This window comes from Artemia sp. Qi Xiang Cuo, chromosome 14, assembly GCF_049724085.1.
Source record: "Artemia sp. Qi Xiang Cuo chromosome 14, ASM4972408v1, whole genome shotgun sequence".
NCBI lineage: Eukaryota > Metazoa > Arthropoda > Branchiopoda > Anostraca > Artemiidae > Artemia > Artemia sp. Qi Xiang Cuo.
In genome coordinates, this window is record NC_142807.1 from 45,928,446 (window position 1) to 45,945,789 (window position 17,344).

Below are 17,344 nucleotides of genomic sequence, written 5' to 3' on the forward strand. Positions count from 1 at the left end.
ATTAACCAAACTCCAAAGCTCATTCTTATCACTAGTAATCCTTGAACCAATTTCATCTTTTATAATTTCATTATGCAAACGCAACTCGGCCCGAAAATCACGTTTAGTTAATTTCATACCATCATAAAATGGTCCAGATCGTGGTTTTCCCGCGCAATTCCAAAGGTAAAAAGCTTCAGATGCATTCATTTGACTTTGCTTTAAAATCGGGTTAAGGTTCCAACCTAAAACACGAGATCCACGACGGATAGAATCAGTCCTAAATACTTTATTAGCCCCGACTTTTAAACTATGAACAATTTCAAGGTAAAATAGATCAATATCAATTTGATCAACATCCTTAGAATAATTTACAATTATTTTAGCTAAAACTGCATCTGATTCTTCATGATATTTGCACATTTTTTCCCGATCCCAGATCATTTTATTTACAATTTGACTAGAACGATGGATAATTTTAAAAGATGGAACTTGAATATTTAAATGAAAAGAAAGGTAAAAATGGTCACTAATAGGCATATCCAACCCAACATGAACAAGCTGTGGTAATAACGCTGCATTTGAAACCAGCACATGGTCTAGATTAGAGCAAGAACCAGAATTATGGACATACGTAAAATCCGCATCTTTTGAAACTATAGTAAAAACCGAAAACAAAGATAAAAGAGCGGAGGAGCGGACATCAGAGATAGCAATGTTGCAGTTAAAATCCCCGTAAATAAGCCACTGGAAATCTGATGGAACTTTCGCCACACATCGCGATAATTCTAAACATGCAAAATTGAAATCAAAATCCGAATCAATAGTATGATAATTTGTTGGTAAATAGCACAAAAAACAATAATCCCTGGGATTCGAACAGCAACAAAATAACGATTAATGGCAAACACTGAAACTGGAATATTCTCTCGAATAAAAATTCAAACGCTTCTGGATGGGCGTCCACCTGTAGGTGTAGCTGGAGATATAAAATACTTAAACTGGTGCGACTGGCTCGAAAGAAGATTAGTAGAGTGGTCCAGAAGATGATGCTCTTGCAGACACAAAATATCTAGATCGCGCAGCATAGAATGCATTACAAGTCGTTTATCACCAAATCCATTCAGATTCAGATATATAATCTTTGCACTAATCATTTTTTATTCTTTGCAACTTTTTCGGTCAACCGTTTGCAGTGAAAGCTAAATCCAGTATGCTCATGAGATCCACAATGGAAGCAACAAGGTTCATTCTGGCAAGGGTTGTTCCTAGAATGAGATTTTCCACTACCAAGGCACTTGAGACAACGTTCCACGCTAGAGCAGCCTGACGATATATGCTCTAGCGACCCGCATTTGTAGCACATTCGCGGTAAAAACTTATAATCAGTAAGCCGGAAATGTTCGTAGTCAATGTGAATCCCATGACGCAAATAATGAGACTTGGCCGTCACCGAACGGAAGTATACACGATATGATTTCGAAACACCGATGCGCTGGATCTCTTCGATACCATGGTTAGAAGCACACACACTCTCTGGGTTGATCGGGAAGTCCACTCGTGATAATAAACCGACAATTCTCGATTTGCGAACCTCAGTTTTATCGACCTTTTCATTCAAACAGGCTTTCAAGTTTTCGGCGTTTTCTCTTTTCGTATGAATGACCCATTTCTGTTGCTGGGATCCTGATTCCTTAGAAAGTGAAATCCGCACTATACCATCAGCTCCATCCAACGATTTCAGAAAAGCTTCACGCTTTAAGGGATCATCACAATCTTGTGGTGGTGAATCTACTACAAGACCCACTGTTCCTGACTCGTTATTCAACGGAGGCCAGGATTTATCATTGAGTTTTTCTTTATTTATACAGCTCAAAACCTCGCTCTGTACTCCGTCACAACACTCTTTCACCAAAGCAGAAGTCTCTGCTACCTTACTTGTGACGTAATCAAGTTTATCAATTATGCTAAAAAGATGCCGGTCCCAGGTTTGAATGGCATGGCTAAAGTGAGCATTTTGATCCGTATCTATCGCAGGTATCGCATCACTTGCAGTCATAACGAATATCAGATTTGGCAAGCGAGGGGTTGCATCTTCAGAAATAAGGATGTCTAAAATATCCTGTGACAGGATTTGCATAGCAGAGGGGCCATGACGTGCAAGGAGTTTATGCGTGGGGTTTACTAGAGATGTTAGGAGGCTTCTAGCTTGATCAAGATGATCATAAGAATAGAAGTTTGTGCACGAAGATATACAGGAGGCGGACGAAATTCCTGACTGTAGACAGTGCCGGAAAAAACTTAAAACTGGTGAATAAACAAGAGTCTCTGAAGGAGGCGGGATCTGCGGGGAAGCAGGTTTATCAGAAAATTTATCACAGCAGTCAGAGCACTGATATATTATAATACTGTCTTTCTCAATACTCTGAAGAATTTCACAGCGGTTATGGCAGAGGCGACCACAACCCCCAGCAGATATGTTGCAAATAACTGTTCCTCTGGTTGCGAGGCTGAGGCTCTCTTTGCAAACCTTCCACCCTGTCTTGTACAACTTTTCAGAAGTCACGGCAGCCATTTATCAATTAATAATAATAACATATAAATATTGACTTGGTACTAGGCGCTAAGGAAATTCAAGGGGGCTACCTCAAACCACTACCCTGCCTTCGCCTGAGTAAAACTATTACCAGATAAAATCTCTGCTTACGGAAGGTGTTCTCGTCGGTGATCTTATATCCAAAAATAACAGTTCATAAACGCTCACAATCTATCACCGCGGAACGCGCCAAAATTCATTTCATTTCACATAGCATCCTCCTTCGCGCAATTTAATTTACTGTAATTTATTTCAAACTTATAATTTTATGGGACTATAAGGAAAGGACTGGGCTTAATCGTGGTCATAAATATCGACCGCGTCAAATATAATATTATGCTCAAAACCCGTGAACTTACACCTTATAAGCTCTCCGATAGCGCCGCTTATAGCGCTACAGATTGTGCCAACAATCATAGCGCCACAGCAATGGGGAGTGAAGTAAGTCAATGACCGCGCCACCCTCAATTATTGAGAGAAAATAAAATGTGTAGAAATATAAATGTGACTTCTTTTTCTTTGGTAAGTTTTCGTACGTTTCACAAAGTGCTTCTTCTTCTATATTTTGTTTTGACTTCCCCTCTAGCCGGACGATATTTAGGGGTATTTGCGAGTGCTAAACTTGAGCTATCTGGAGATCAGATTCCTTGGGAAAGTACCATGGAGATATGCGAACTAATTACCTGTTATTAGGCTAGATGCAGATATACAAAATGAAATAAACACAAGTAAAAGGCAATAGATTTATTGAGACTTACATATTTAGGTGAACAGCAGTGGGTCACTTCAAATGACAACAACGGTGACTGAGATACAACAATGAAAGAATTGCAAACTTTGAATGCCGAAATGATTCTATCTAAATGATCCTGAGTTTCATTTTCGAATAATTCCAAAAAGCACTTTTACCCCACTATCAAACGTAGTTTTTTTTGTCCTGCGCTCTAAGAACTGGCTCACAATTGGCTCAAGTGGCCCGAGGATAAGAACCCTTCGTCCAATAAATTGTTTTAAATATCCTTGATGATTCAAACGTTCGCACGGTTCTTATAATTTAAACTTCCTTAGAAATATTGTGCGTAGCACCTTTTTTATTACCCACTGTCTTAGCGAAATCCAAAGCTTGGATAGCGCCGTTCTTTGTCTGAGGCTAGTTGCAATTTTTCTCTTTGCTGATTAAGGATTTTTCTTTCTTTTTGTGACTAGATTTAAACCTAATTAGAGGAAGTCGGAATTATCTTTAGAAAGAAGGAACTTTATTTTTGTATTTTAAATATATCGCATTTTACTCACGGTACATATTACCCTTTCCATTAATTAATGACGTCCCGTCATTAGGATTTGCTTGTCTTTGGGCTTTTGAAATGTTCGCAATTTATTAACTATTTATTCTACATAATTATTTTATATTTATGTTTTGACTTAATCAGGAGCGCTAAAAATTTTCTCTATTACTTTTTTTATTCTACATCCCTATCTAAAATTCATCTACCGGACTAAGATTATTCATGGTTCTAGGCTAGCTAATATACTAAAGATTTTTTTTCTACATCTAACACTGATTACTTTTACATTTCCAACAAGGTTGGGGCTATTCTACCATTATATAAGATTTTTTTGAATTCACTTTTTACAAGGCTTTTTTTAATTTTGTTGTTTATATGGCACACTACTTTCTATCTACGCTACATTAAATGAATAGCTCGACAACGCTACTTATAAATGTTGCTGTCTATATGGCAAACTACATTCTATCTACGCTACATTAAATGAATAACATGATAATACTACACCTAATTCTACTTGAATATCAAGCGGTACATCCATGAATGATTTAATACATACAATATTATGTTTACCATTTTCGGTGGTGACACAAATAATTTCACTTGGACTGTTTGTTAAGTAATATCAACATTAAATTATCAAAATTGTTAAGTTGTCAGATATGAGTTGACACCTATTTTACCACTATACGTGTCTCTTTACGTACTCACTCCTCCTGTTGCGAATTATGGTTCTTCACTAGTATCGTCTTGTTGGAACACAATTTTAAGACACTCATATGTAGTTTCCTCACAGATTAGTTCGAGTATGGTTACGTTCATCTTGGACGAAGTGATATCTCCAATTATCAAACTGGAAATGATACTTTTGGTTACAGGTGTGTGGAATTTTGCCATTAGAGTTCATTCTCACCTGTTGTTTTTGGATAGTTGTTAGGGTGGCTTATTGTTAAGGGTTTGAGCACTGGGAATGCGTTGATGACAGAAGGGTTGACTATCCCATATTATTTCACTCTCGGGTTGTCTTTAATCACATAGAGAATGTATTTCTCGTGTAAAATTGTTCATTCGCACACTTAGAGATTATAGTTCATAACATTTTTCGTGCATGGCTTGTTCTCATTAGCTTTTATGGGGAATCCTTGATGAATTATAGGGGAAGTGATATTCGAATTTGGAATGGGTCAACATCAAACTTTAGTGACTCCTTCAACATATTTTCTTTAACTTTTTGGAGGAGTACATTGTCACTCAGGGGTTATTCATTAGGATTATTTTGGTTACATGATTCAATGGTTGGTTTCCAAGTCCATATTTCAAAACTTATCTCGTAACATTAACGGTAATACCTCTAATGTCTCTGTAACCTCGTAATGGAGAAAGGGTCGAAGGGGATTTAACATGTAAATCGTCGACATGTAGAAATTCTGCTGAATTGGGTTCATCGATATTATTGTCAAGGATGATGTATTCACTCACATCTTATTCTTGATAATGGGATTTTCGGGATTGGTGTATTTTCAAATCTATATGACAGAAGATATTGAGATTCATTACCTGATGAGTAACAGGATCCATGATTGAAGCAAATTGTTCTTCGTCGAATAATAGTTGTTTCCGCGATCGAAAGGTATTCGTAATTTCTGTTGGTAAAGTTTGGTTGAGAGTTTCTATAGGCAAAGTGTTGGGCATATCGCGAGAGAGTGCCGTTATGTCCAACACGATTACAAATATAGCACCTTATTATTGTAGGGTTATTTTCGTAATTGGATTGTTTGACAGGCTGAAAATCTATTGTTTTCTGCCTAGCGGGTTCTTGCGTTTTGTTTCTTTGTGGTACTGGGGAGTTATTCCTTGAAAAGAAATTGGGAGACGCCTGATCTCCCTTGAAGATTAGGTTCGCGTTTGAATCGCCTAGGCTATTTATTTTTGCTTTACTGTGATTTGCGATCATCGTATCGACTTCGATTAATCGATCTACCTCCTGAACTGCAATATCCAACGTCCGAATATTTTTGGATATTACCATTCTATATATTTTTGGGGGTAGCCCTTGCAAAAAGGTATTTTGTATGACTTTTTCATACAGTTGTCCTGAACCTGTTCCGTATTTTGCCTCTACTGAAATGCGTATATTATCAAGATATTCCCTTATATTTTGTGAATTGTCGAAGCATACCATTCCGTATTTTAATTTATTTATGGAACGGTCGAAACTTACCAAAGAAAAAGAGGTCACATTTATTTTATCCGGGTCTCGGGATATCTCTCCTTGTGTTACTACTACTCCTAAAAATTTAATTTTAGGTTGAAATCGACCCAACTTTCTCAGGCCGGCATTTTAAATTGCCCTGTCTGAACTTCTCGAACACCTTAGCTAATGTTGCTAAGTGTTGTTCAGTGTTTTTCCCACGCATATGACATCATCAACAAAATGAATGATATTCTTTATTCCTCTTAACAGGTGTAATAGGGGTCTACATAGCGTGCTTGAACTTGTTTTAAGTCCAAAAGGTATTCTCAAGTATTCATATGAACCATATTCAGATGCTGAAAATGTAGTTTTATGGACATCTTTCTCGGCTATTTTCACTTGGTGGTAGCCTTGGGTAAGGTCCAAAGAAGTAAAAATTTTGTTTTTGCTTGACATTGAATCAAGAATCTTATTCTTTCTTGGTAAAGAATAAGTATCGCTAACTACTTTTTTGCTAACGTTTCCATAATCTACTACAAGTTTAAGATCACCATTCATTTTTGTTACCAAGATCACCGATGCGCCTTACAGACTTATAATGGAGCGGATAATTTCATTTTTTTCTATATTCGTGGATTTTATTCTTTAACTACTCCTTGTGCTTATATGGCAAACGATATGGCTGTTTTGCTACGGGATTACCAGTCTTTACAATTTAGTGTTAATAAAACGGTATCAGTACGATATCATCTTAAGATGCGGAAAATAAATCTTTAAAATTCCATAATAATTCGCATAATTTTTTCTTAAGTTCCAAGTCCGTAATATGATCCATATTAAATTTGTTTAAAAATTGCGATTTAGTTAGAGGATATTTGTTATTAGAGGTTTTAATGCCGTTAACTAGGTTTTTTTTAGAATTTTCACATGTATTTAAATCATTCTCTGATAAAACTTGGATTTGAACTAAACACGCCCCCTTTTTTATTGTAATTGTATCATTTTCGTGGTTATTAGTAACCCAAATAAAACTTTCTCCTTTGTCGTAAGATATAATGTGTTCCTCGCACAGCAGATTTTCAGGAATTTCATATGATGGGGTCGCAAACCATATTTTGGATTTGCTAACTACTGGTTCAATCATTTGTGATATTTGAATTTTTGCATCGTTTTGGGAGAGACTTTTGTTTTCCTTATCGCGAATCCGTAATATTTCTCTTTATTTTCATTGTTTATTAGATTCCTACTGGCGCTATGCTGCGCCATTGCGGCATCTTGCAGCGTCACGTTGGGTTTTCCTATGTTTTTCCATAATTCCGCTATTTTCTTGATTTCGTTTGACCTCTACTGTCGCATATCTCTTATTCTTATTTTCGCAGATTCAATACCCTTATTTTTTAAATTTACTTCATCTCTGCAATGTCTCTCAGAATCATTGAACGAATTTCTAACTATGCCATGTCCTTTTTGCGAGACATGAGGTTCAAAATATTGCGACATTATACCACCAGAAATTTTTTTTACTGTTACGTTGTCTTCGTAACCTCTGTTACAATTTCTTAAGGTATAAATTTCTTCCCCTACCTTAGCCGGGTAGACAAGCTTTTCATTAGCCACGTCTAATAGTACTTTATTAGACCTTAAAAAATGTGCGCCTATAATTGCCTCGTACGGAAAGTTATCGCATATTATAAAATTTGTCGGAAAGATCCTATTGTCCCTTTTTACATTTAGGCAAATTGAGCCTCTTGCATCCAATTTATGCCCTGTCACACTAGTTAAATTGGGATTAATAGGGTTCCTCTGTCGCCTAATATGCAGAAGCAACATATTAAATATGCACGAGCTTATAATATTAACTGTAGCTCCACTGTCAACTAAAGCCTTAAAGTAAACGTTTGCTACACAAAAATCATTAAATATAGGTAACTTGTTAATGCTGTCACTACAAGACGGAACCACTATCTGTATGGACCTTTTAAATATTCTGGGCACTCTCTAGGACTAATTTATATTTCTAACGGGCTTGAAACGTTTCCCTGGTGATTTTTTTCATGCGTCGGTGCCTGCAACGGATATTTAGACATATGAGGTTCCGTAGGCATATTTAATTGATTTACGTCTGTCTTCCTGTGCCAAGTATTATTATGGTAACTTGGATGTCCTGCGTCAGTGCCGCTTGCTGGCGCTGACTGCCAATGCCGTTGGCTTGCAAAATTTTCATTTCCCGTCGGCAAATTTTCGTGATTTCTATATAGCATTCTCGCATTATATTGGCTTTGGCGATTATTCGGGTTTTCAAATTGGTAACTAATTTGTCTATTGGGGGGAGGGTTATACAAAATTGGTTGGTACGTGTTTTAAGGTACTGATTGGCGCAATCTTCCCTGGCTATAGCCTAGCTCACCACTGGCGCTAAAATTTGTTCTTCCGGCCAAATGTTTGCCGTAATTTTGCGTACTACCGACAATAATTGTTGATATGCGGCTGGGGACGTAATGATACTCTCTCGCGATATACTCAATATGATTCGAGATACAGCACCACAGTATTGTAGGGTTATTTTCGTAACTGGATTGTTTGAAAACCTACTGTTTACGGCCTAGCGAGTTCTTGCGTTTTGTTTCTTTGTGGTACTAGGGAGTTATCTCTTGAAAAGAAATTGGGAGACGCCTGATCTCCCTTGAAGCTTAGGTTCGCGTTTGAATCACCTAGGCTATTTATTTTTGCTTTACTGTGATTTGCGACCATCGTATCGACTTCGATTAATCGATCTACCTCCAGAACTGCAATATCAAACGTCCGAATATTTTTGGATATTACCATTCTATATATTTTTGGGGGTAGCCCTTGCAAAAAGGTATTTAGTATGACTTTTTCATACAGTTGTCCTGAACCTGTTCCGTATTTTGCCTCTACTGAAATGCGTATATTATCAAGATGTTCCCTTATATTTTGTGAATTGTCGAAGCATACCATTCCGTGTTTTAATTTATTTATGGAACTGGTTTCGATAAATCTATCTTTAAATGCTTTTAACAATTTGTCCACCGTATTTATTGGCAAGTTGGCGTCGTCGCCTAAAGTATGTTCAATCTGCTTCAGAAAGGTTAGGGCCTGGCCTTTTAATCGTAATAGAAGCATGTCGACTAACGTTTCTAGCTCTGTTTTTGTTAGTTCTACAAACTGGGCCAATTGGATATTAAATTCGTCAACATCTGATTGACCATTGTACTCCGGGATAGACTTTGCTATTTCTATATTTTTCGCAACCAACTTTTGCGCCATTAATTTTTCTTCTAAATCCTCTGCAATTTTTTTTTGCTTTTGAATAATTCGAATTAAATTTATTTTTTTCACTTAACCTATTTTGGGGGAGGCTATTATCTCCTATGAGATATCTTAAAGGGTTTCCTGTAGTAGCTTAGCGGTTATAGGCTTAATCACTTTACTTATATGTCTGTATCTCTCCAATAATTAAATTCAAATTACAAAGTTTATAGCGTAATTAGTTCGCAAATTCTCCTCCAATTTCCGACCGTGCCATTTGTAGCGAAATAATTTTATGGGACTATAAGGAAAGGACCGGGCTTAATCGTGGTCATAAATATTGACCGCTTCAAATATAATATTATGCTCAAAAGCCTTGAACTTACACCTTATAAGTTCTCCGATAGCGCCGCTTATAGTGCTAAAGATTGTGCCAACAAGCCCTGCGCTACAGCAATGGGGAGTGAAGTAATTTTATGACCGCGCCTCCCTCAATTATTGAGAGAAAATAAAATGTGTAGAAATATAAATGTGACCTCTTTTTCTTTGGTAAGTTTTCGTACGTTTCAGAAATAATTTACTACCAAGGGATTTGTATTCTTCAGATTCAGGGTCAAATAAAAATTGTTTGTAATATTGAATTTCCGCTAAAGGATGATGTATGCCTTCATATTTGACACATTGGGGATTTTTTTCGAGGTTATAGCAAATTTTGGGGGCTCTGCATTTATCGAGAAGTAAAAAGTCTGTTTGAGTGGGTCCCTTGGAATAGAAATACTTGATATTGAGGTTCTTTTGTAGGCATCTTATCAATAATTGTAAACAGCCAAGTTGTTTCGCGTTTCTTCTTCTATATTTTGTTTTGACTTCCCCTCTAGCCGGACGATATTTGGGGGTATTTGCGAGTTCTAAACTTGAGCTATCTGGAGATCGGATTCCTTGGGAACGTACCATGGAGTTATGCGAACTAATTACCTGTTATTAGACTAGATACAGACATATAAAATGAAATAAACACAAGTAAAAGGTAATAGATTTATTGAGACTTACATATTTAGGTGAACAGCAGTGGGTCACTTCAAATGACAACAACGGTGACTGAGATACAACAATGAAAGAATTGCAAACTTTGAATGCCGAAATGATTCTATCTAAATGATCCTGAGTCTGATTTACGAATAATTCCAAAAAGCACTTTTACCCCATTATTAAACGTAGTTTTTTTTTTGTCCTGCGTTCTAAGAACTGGCTTCTTCTTCTTCTATTTAACAGCAGGTGGGCTTTTCAGTAAAACTATTTAGCCCTTTTCCTTTTGCTTCACTCTGTGGGCTACAGAGCTACTGCCTTGATTGCCTCATATTTATTAGATATATTCAGATATCTTTCAGCAGATCTTTCGACTCTAGGAGTTCAAATATAAGATGATAGATGTCGATTTCTATGCTCTGTGTGCAGGTATAATTGGCTAGACTCTTGGCTGATAGTGGGAATTTGTGGTGTTTGAAGCATTTTAACAGTTTAGAAAGCAAGGTATGTTGTGCAGACGTCAGCATATTACATTCAAATAGGCAATGGTCAATTGTTTCATTATTCATATTACAATGCCTGCAAAGAGGGGACAGGGGAATTGAACCACTTGAATTAGAAAGCTTATATGAGAATGCAAGGAAATTTAGTCCATTTGTTCCAGAACGAATTCTATGATAAATTTTAGAAAGATACTTATTGGGAAAGGGGGAAAGGATAGGATTAATCTTATTAAAATTAATATCTGATAGCCTCCATCGGTAAATATCTCTAATTGGGATTGGTCTCCCACTAGGATGGTCAATATTTATAGCATTTTTTGCTATTTCATCAACCTGATGATTACCACTTATGCCAGAGTGGCTAGGAATGTACTGAAAGTAAGTTTTTATGCCACTTGAAGCAAGATTATCAATAATGCTGAGACAATGATAAGTGTCAATGTCCAACTTATATTGAGGAGCTGAGGCCAGCAACTCAAGGCTTGATAAAGAGTCGGAATAGATTATAATATTCTTCGAATTTTCAATCAAAGGTTGGTTTTGCTTAAGGTGTTCTAATGCCATGATTATGGCATTTAACTCAGCAGACATTATAGATAAATTATTAAATAATCTCTCGCCCATTGCAATTTTCAGGCGAGGAAGGAAAACACCACTTGCAACCTTCTCATTCATATTTGACCCATCGACAAATATTTGGAAGTGATTTTTATAGGTAATTGTATTAAGTTCTGCAAATTTTTTCTGAACAAAAGCAATGGGGGTTAAATCTTTATTCCAATTTGAAAATTCAGTATTTATTATGGGAAATGACCAATTCCATGGAGGGGATTGGGGGAAAGTAGGTGCAATAGACTTTGCTGGTACAGGGAACTTCTTTTGAATATTGGCATACTCATTTGCAATACTTCTATACATGGCTGGATTTCTTAAACAATTATGTAATGTGTGTGAGCTATTTGATTCAATTTTTTTAAGATGTTTTGTCCATAGAAAGCAAAGTATCTCCCGTATTGTTGTTAATCCACTCTCCATAAGCATAAACTTGGTGCTTGTGGGTTTCCTAAGAACGAATATGAGACGCATTATATCATTTTGTATTGTTTCAATTTTTTGCATCTGGGTCTTTGCACATGCACCATAGACAATGAGCCCATAGTCAATATGGGGTCTTATATGTGATTTATATAACTGGAGTAAGGTTTTCTCCTTACAACCCCAGGGTGTGGAAAGAAGTCTTTTTAGTATATTTGCTTTTTTATAGCATTTTCTTATTGTGTTTGAAATGTGGAGATGGAAATTAAGTTTTTGGTCAAGTATTAGACCTAGGTAATTAATATGATTATCTTCTGGAATAGTTGTTTTATTTAGAGTTAGTTTTGCATTAACATGGTTTCGCTTCCGGTGAAATTGGATTATTTTTGACTTGGTGGGTGCAATGGGTAAATCTGAATATTGAGAGAATTTTTCAAACTGGAAAAGTGACTTTTGCAGATTTGACTGTGCTATCTGAAAGGTGTTGCCAGATGACCATAGCACCAGATAATCAGCATATTGTAGATTCGTGTGGGGTAGGTTCATGTCCCAGAGATATAGGGCAAATAGGAGGCAACTGAGGACTGCTCCCTGGGGTAGGCCTTTGGATATTGTCTTTTGGGGTGAAGAGGCTGAACCAACACAAACAATGAAACTACGCACTTCTATGAAGGATTTAATAAAGGATACTAGCTTAGGAGGTACTCCAAGGTTTGCAAGTTTATTTAAAAGGATTTGGGTGTTCACATTGTCATAAGCTCCTTCAAAATCTAGGAAAGCTGCCACTAGGAGATTATTTTTTGAGAAAGATTCATTTATTGCATTTGTTAGCAAAATGAAAGCATCTGTTGAGGAGTGGTATTTCCTGAATCCAGTTTGAGTGTGTGGGATCATGTTATTTTTTCAACAAACCAGAGGAGTCTGTGATAAACCATTTTCTCCATTATTTTCCCCATCACAGGTGTAATCATTATGGGCCTATAAGACTCAGGGTTATCTTTTGGTTTATTTTTCTTTAGAATTGGTAGGAGGGACGAACATTTCCATATATTGGGGAACCTAGAAGATGCCCAAGCGTGATTATAACAATTTAGCAGTTCTTGTTTGTATGAAGGTGTGAGATTCTTTATCAATGTATGGTTTATATTGTCATATATGCTTCTATTTTTTGAAATAATATTATGTATTGCATTATTCAATTCATGGATTGAAAATGGATTAGTTATGTACTCGGATACTGGGCGTGGTTTGTAACTAGGGTTCATAGGAATTGTGGACAGTCTGCTTTGATTATTTGATGTTAGCTTATTAACAAAAAGAGTTGCAAATAGGTTAGCCTTTTCAATATCATTGTCATAATGGGTATTATTATGTATAAGCTCACACAGGAGTGGGTTGGGAGAAGTCTTTTTCCCACATATGTGGCTTATGACTTTATGTATAATTGGCTCATGCGTTTCTCTGGAGAGATTATTTGCAAAATTATTCCAGCATTTATATTTAGCATCTATTATAGTCCTTTTTAGATTAGATTCTGCTTGTAATTTTTTTAAATATGTAGTAGGTGTTGGTTTTTTTATGAATTCTGTCCTAGCTGCCTTTTTTATCCTCCATTTATTTAGGCACTCATTTGTCCACCATGCTTTAGGAATTTGTTTAGGGAATGTTTTCTTAGGTGTTGTCCTGGGGATAGCATGATTAGCTCTATTTATTAGTAAAGATGTCAAGGCTTCAGCATGTGAGTCAACTGTTGTGTTAGAAATGCATGAACTTTGGGTGAAACTTGCAATTTCATCATTTAACTTATTTTGGAAAATAGACCAATTTGCTTTAGTGTTAATATATTTGGAGGTATGAGATGAAGTTTCAGCAGGTTCATTTAGGGAGCAAACTATAGCAAAGTGGTCTGTACATAGACTATCAATTTTATTTATGTAAATTTTGTTCAAAAAATTTAAAGACACAATTTGTAGATCAATTGTGGAGAATTTGCCACTTTTGGGGTTAAAATATGTATTCAGGTTTGGAGGGGTAGCAACAGCTAATTCATTATTATTTGAAGTCATATGTTCAATAAATTTACCAGCTTTATTTGCTGGTTTATTCCCCCACAAAAGGCTGTGGGCATTAAAATCACCACAAATAATGATATTTTTTAACATATTAGAATTATTTATATAATTAAAGAAATCCTTGGCATCTGTAGTTTGGCCATTAGGGTTATAAAAGCTTATTATTGAGGTTTTTAAATTATTCTGCCAAACACTCATACCAATTACATCAACATCATTTTCAAAATCTGGAAAATTGATGCCACAAAATTTTATATTATTATTAACTAATAAAGCTACACCACCTCCTTTTCTCTCTGAAGATCTATCCTTTCTCAGGATAGTATATCCCAGAGACTTAATTTGTTGATTTTGGGTTAAACGAGTTTCCTGGAGGCAAGCAATATTAATGGAATTATTATTCATAAATGATATTAGTTAATTTAGCTTTTTTTTCTGTGAGTGATCTTACATTCCATTGGAGTTTTGATAAATGTTGTGTTGTTGATTTATTTTATCATATGACTGTGTATCTATGTTCAGCTTTGTTAAAAGTAAAGCAAGATCTTTTTTTGCTTGAATGAGCATATAATCTTGGATGTAGATTTTTGCCAATTCTGCAATAATATTTGTTTTCTGTAGTTGATGTATGTTCATGGCCTGAACTGCATTACAGTTTAGAATGAATAAGCATATATTTGGGGATTGCATTTTAGGTAGTGCATCCTGTTTGTTGGTTAAGGGATTGATTCCTGGTAGTGTTTCTGGTTTGTTTCTTCTTCGGAGGGAGGGCCAGGCTGGCCTCATCTCACCGGAAAACGAGGCTTGCTGGCTTGGTGATTCCTTCTGATAGGGATTTGAGCTAGGGGGCTTAGAAGATATTGTTTTATATGGGGTGCTTGATGCATTTGGGGCATTTGACTTGGGGGCTTTGGTTCGTTTCATTACAGGCCTTATTTGGTATTGTTGGGCAGCATTTGCTTCCATTGCTGCAAAGGGGTATAGGATGGCCTTCTCTGTTGATATTTGGAGTGTTAGAGCTCTTTTCTTTTATGCAGGGCATAATGATTTATTTGTAGATTCATGTGGGCCTTTACAATTGATGCATGAAGGCTGGGTGTTGTTGCAAGTTGTCAGCTCTTTAGGATGGAAAGATTTACAAGTACTACACTCTTGGAGAATTTCATTGCATTTGTTTGTCGTGTGTCCCAGTTTGAAACACTTCTGACACTGAATAGAGGCTTAGGTTTGTATTCCTTGTGTGGTTTGATTTGCCCAAATAGGAATAATTTTTCTGGGCTATCAATTTTATCCTTTAGTGTGAATAAGAAGGATCTATTAGTTTTTAGGCCAGTAGAGTTAGGTTTTCCAAGTTGGGTAACATCCTCAACTGGGATTGTGTTTCCAGCCCTATCTGAGAGGCCTTCTTTTAACTCCTGAGTAGATATCTCTGGGGGAACATTATAAACTGTAATTATAAACTGGCTAACAATTGGCTCAAGTGGCCCGAGGATGCGAACCCTTCGTCCAATAAATTGTTTTAAATATTTCTGATGATTCAAACGTTTGCACGGTTCTTATAATTTAAACTTCCTTAGAAATATTGTGCGTAGCACCTTTTTTATTACCCACTGTCTTAGCGAAATCCAAAGCTTGGATAGCGTCGTTCTTTGTCTGAGGCTAGTTGCAATTTTTTTCTTTGCTGATTAAGGATTTTTCTTTGTTTTTTTGACTAGATTTAAACCTAATTAGAGGAAGTCGGAATTATCTTTAGAAAGAAGGAGCTTTATTTTTGCATATTAAATATATCGCATTTTACTCACGGTACACACTCTTTTATAAATAGATAAAAAAGAAAGAAAATGTATGACTTACCAAGCATCACCCCAAGCCAGCAGCCAAATGGAGAACAAACTAAAACAAAACACCGAAAATAATGAAGTGAAGCCGTTGAGAAACCCTACCAATAGAACGTGCCAGCGGGAACACCATAGCTGAATTAAAAAAAAAAATGATCAAAGGGTTAGTAAAAGAGTTTTTAAATGACCCCGCAGTGTACCAACGGAAAGACCTGACCCATGCACATTCCAAAGTTTGGTTATGCAGTGCCAGAGTGAGAACCTCGATCTCTCAGTGCACGCTCGGGGTTCAACATACTTAGAAGATCCCCTCGTTCCATAATCCTGCTCACATTGATTAAATAGATCCATAGCATAGAAAATTTTCGGTAGAATTTTAGCAAAATACTTAACATTAAACATCAATCCATGAAAAGATAATAATAATTCCACTGGTAATATATTAAGGAAAGAATAAATACTTTTATTTGGCGATTTTGATGGTAGGGATATTTGGGAGGGGATGAAAGTTTTCAGAATACGTAGTGCTTTATTTTGCTGCCTTTGAAGTGATTTTATATGAGTTTTAAATGTATTCAGAAAAATCAGGGGACAATAACTCAGATAAGAATGGACTAGGGCAAAATATACCGATCTCATTGCATGAAAAGGTAGAATAAATTTCAGATGCCACAATATTCCAACATTCCTTCCCATGAAGTTGGGAAGTAATGTTGGAATATTGAGGCAACTGGCGTAATTTGCCTTACAATTACTTTTGACTATTAAAAAGGGAACTAGCCATTTTAATTTCTAATCGAACGAGCCCTTTTTGAAGTTTCTACTACAACACGTTCAATAAACACTTTGTTGTAAAGTGAATTTTGGAATTTTTTCGTTGAATTGTATGTCATAGAATATTTTTGTGGTGTTTTGTCGTGGTTTATCTTGTCAGTGTCACATTCTGTTGAGATTTCAAAGTGCATTTTGGAATTTTTTCGATGAAAGTTATGATATAGAATATTTTTTGGTATTGTGTTTGGGTAAATTTTGTTAATGCTACATTATGTTGATGTTTCAAAGTGCATTTTGGAATTTTTTCGTTGAAAAGTATGACAAGGAATATTTTTGTAGTGTCTTATCATGGTTGATCTTGTTAGAGTTACATTCTTTTGATGTTTCAAAGTGCATTTGAAATTTTTGCGTTAAAACATAGGACATGGAATATTTTTCTTTAATTCCATGTCATACATGTCAAAACGTATTCCATGTCATACGTTTCAACGAAAAATAAATAAAACTTTATATACCCCAGGGCATAACTTATAACCCTTGCCCTGAAGACTGGGGGGGAGTGTCCTGCACAAAGGTATAATTTACTGAACTTTAAACTGCGTGGAACAAAATGGCCATCGAAAAATTTTGAATGGATATGTTTGGGGAAACGGTGGGCATGGAAAGGGTATTAGTTGCCGTCCAATCACTTTCGACTATTAAAAAGTACACTAGCCATTTCAATTTCTAAACGAATGAGACCTTTTTTAAATTTCTATAACGACGCGTTCT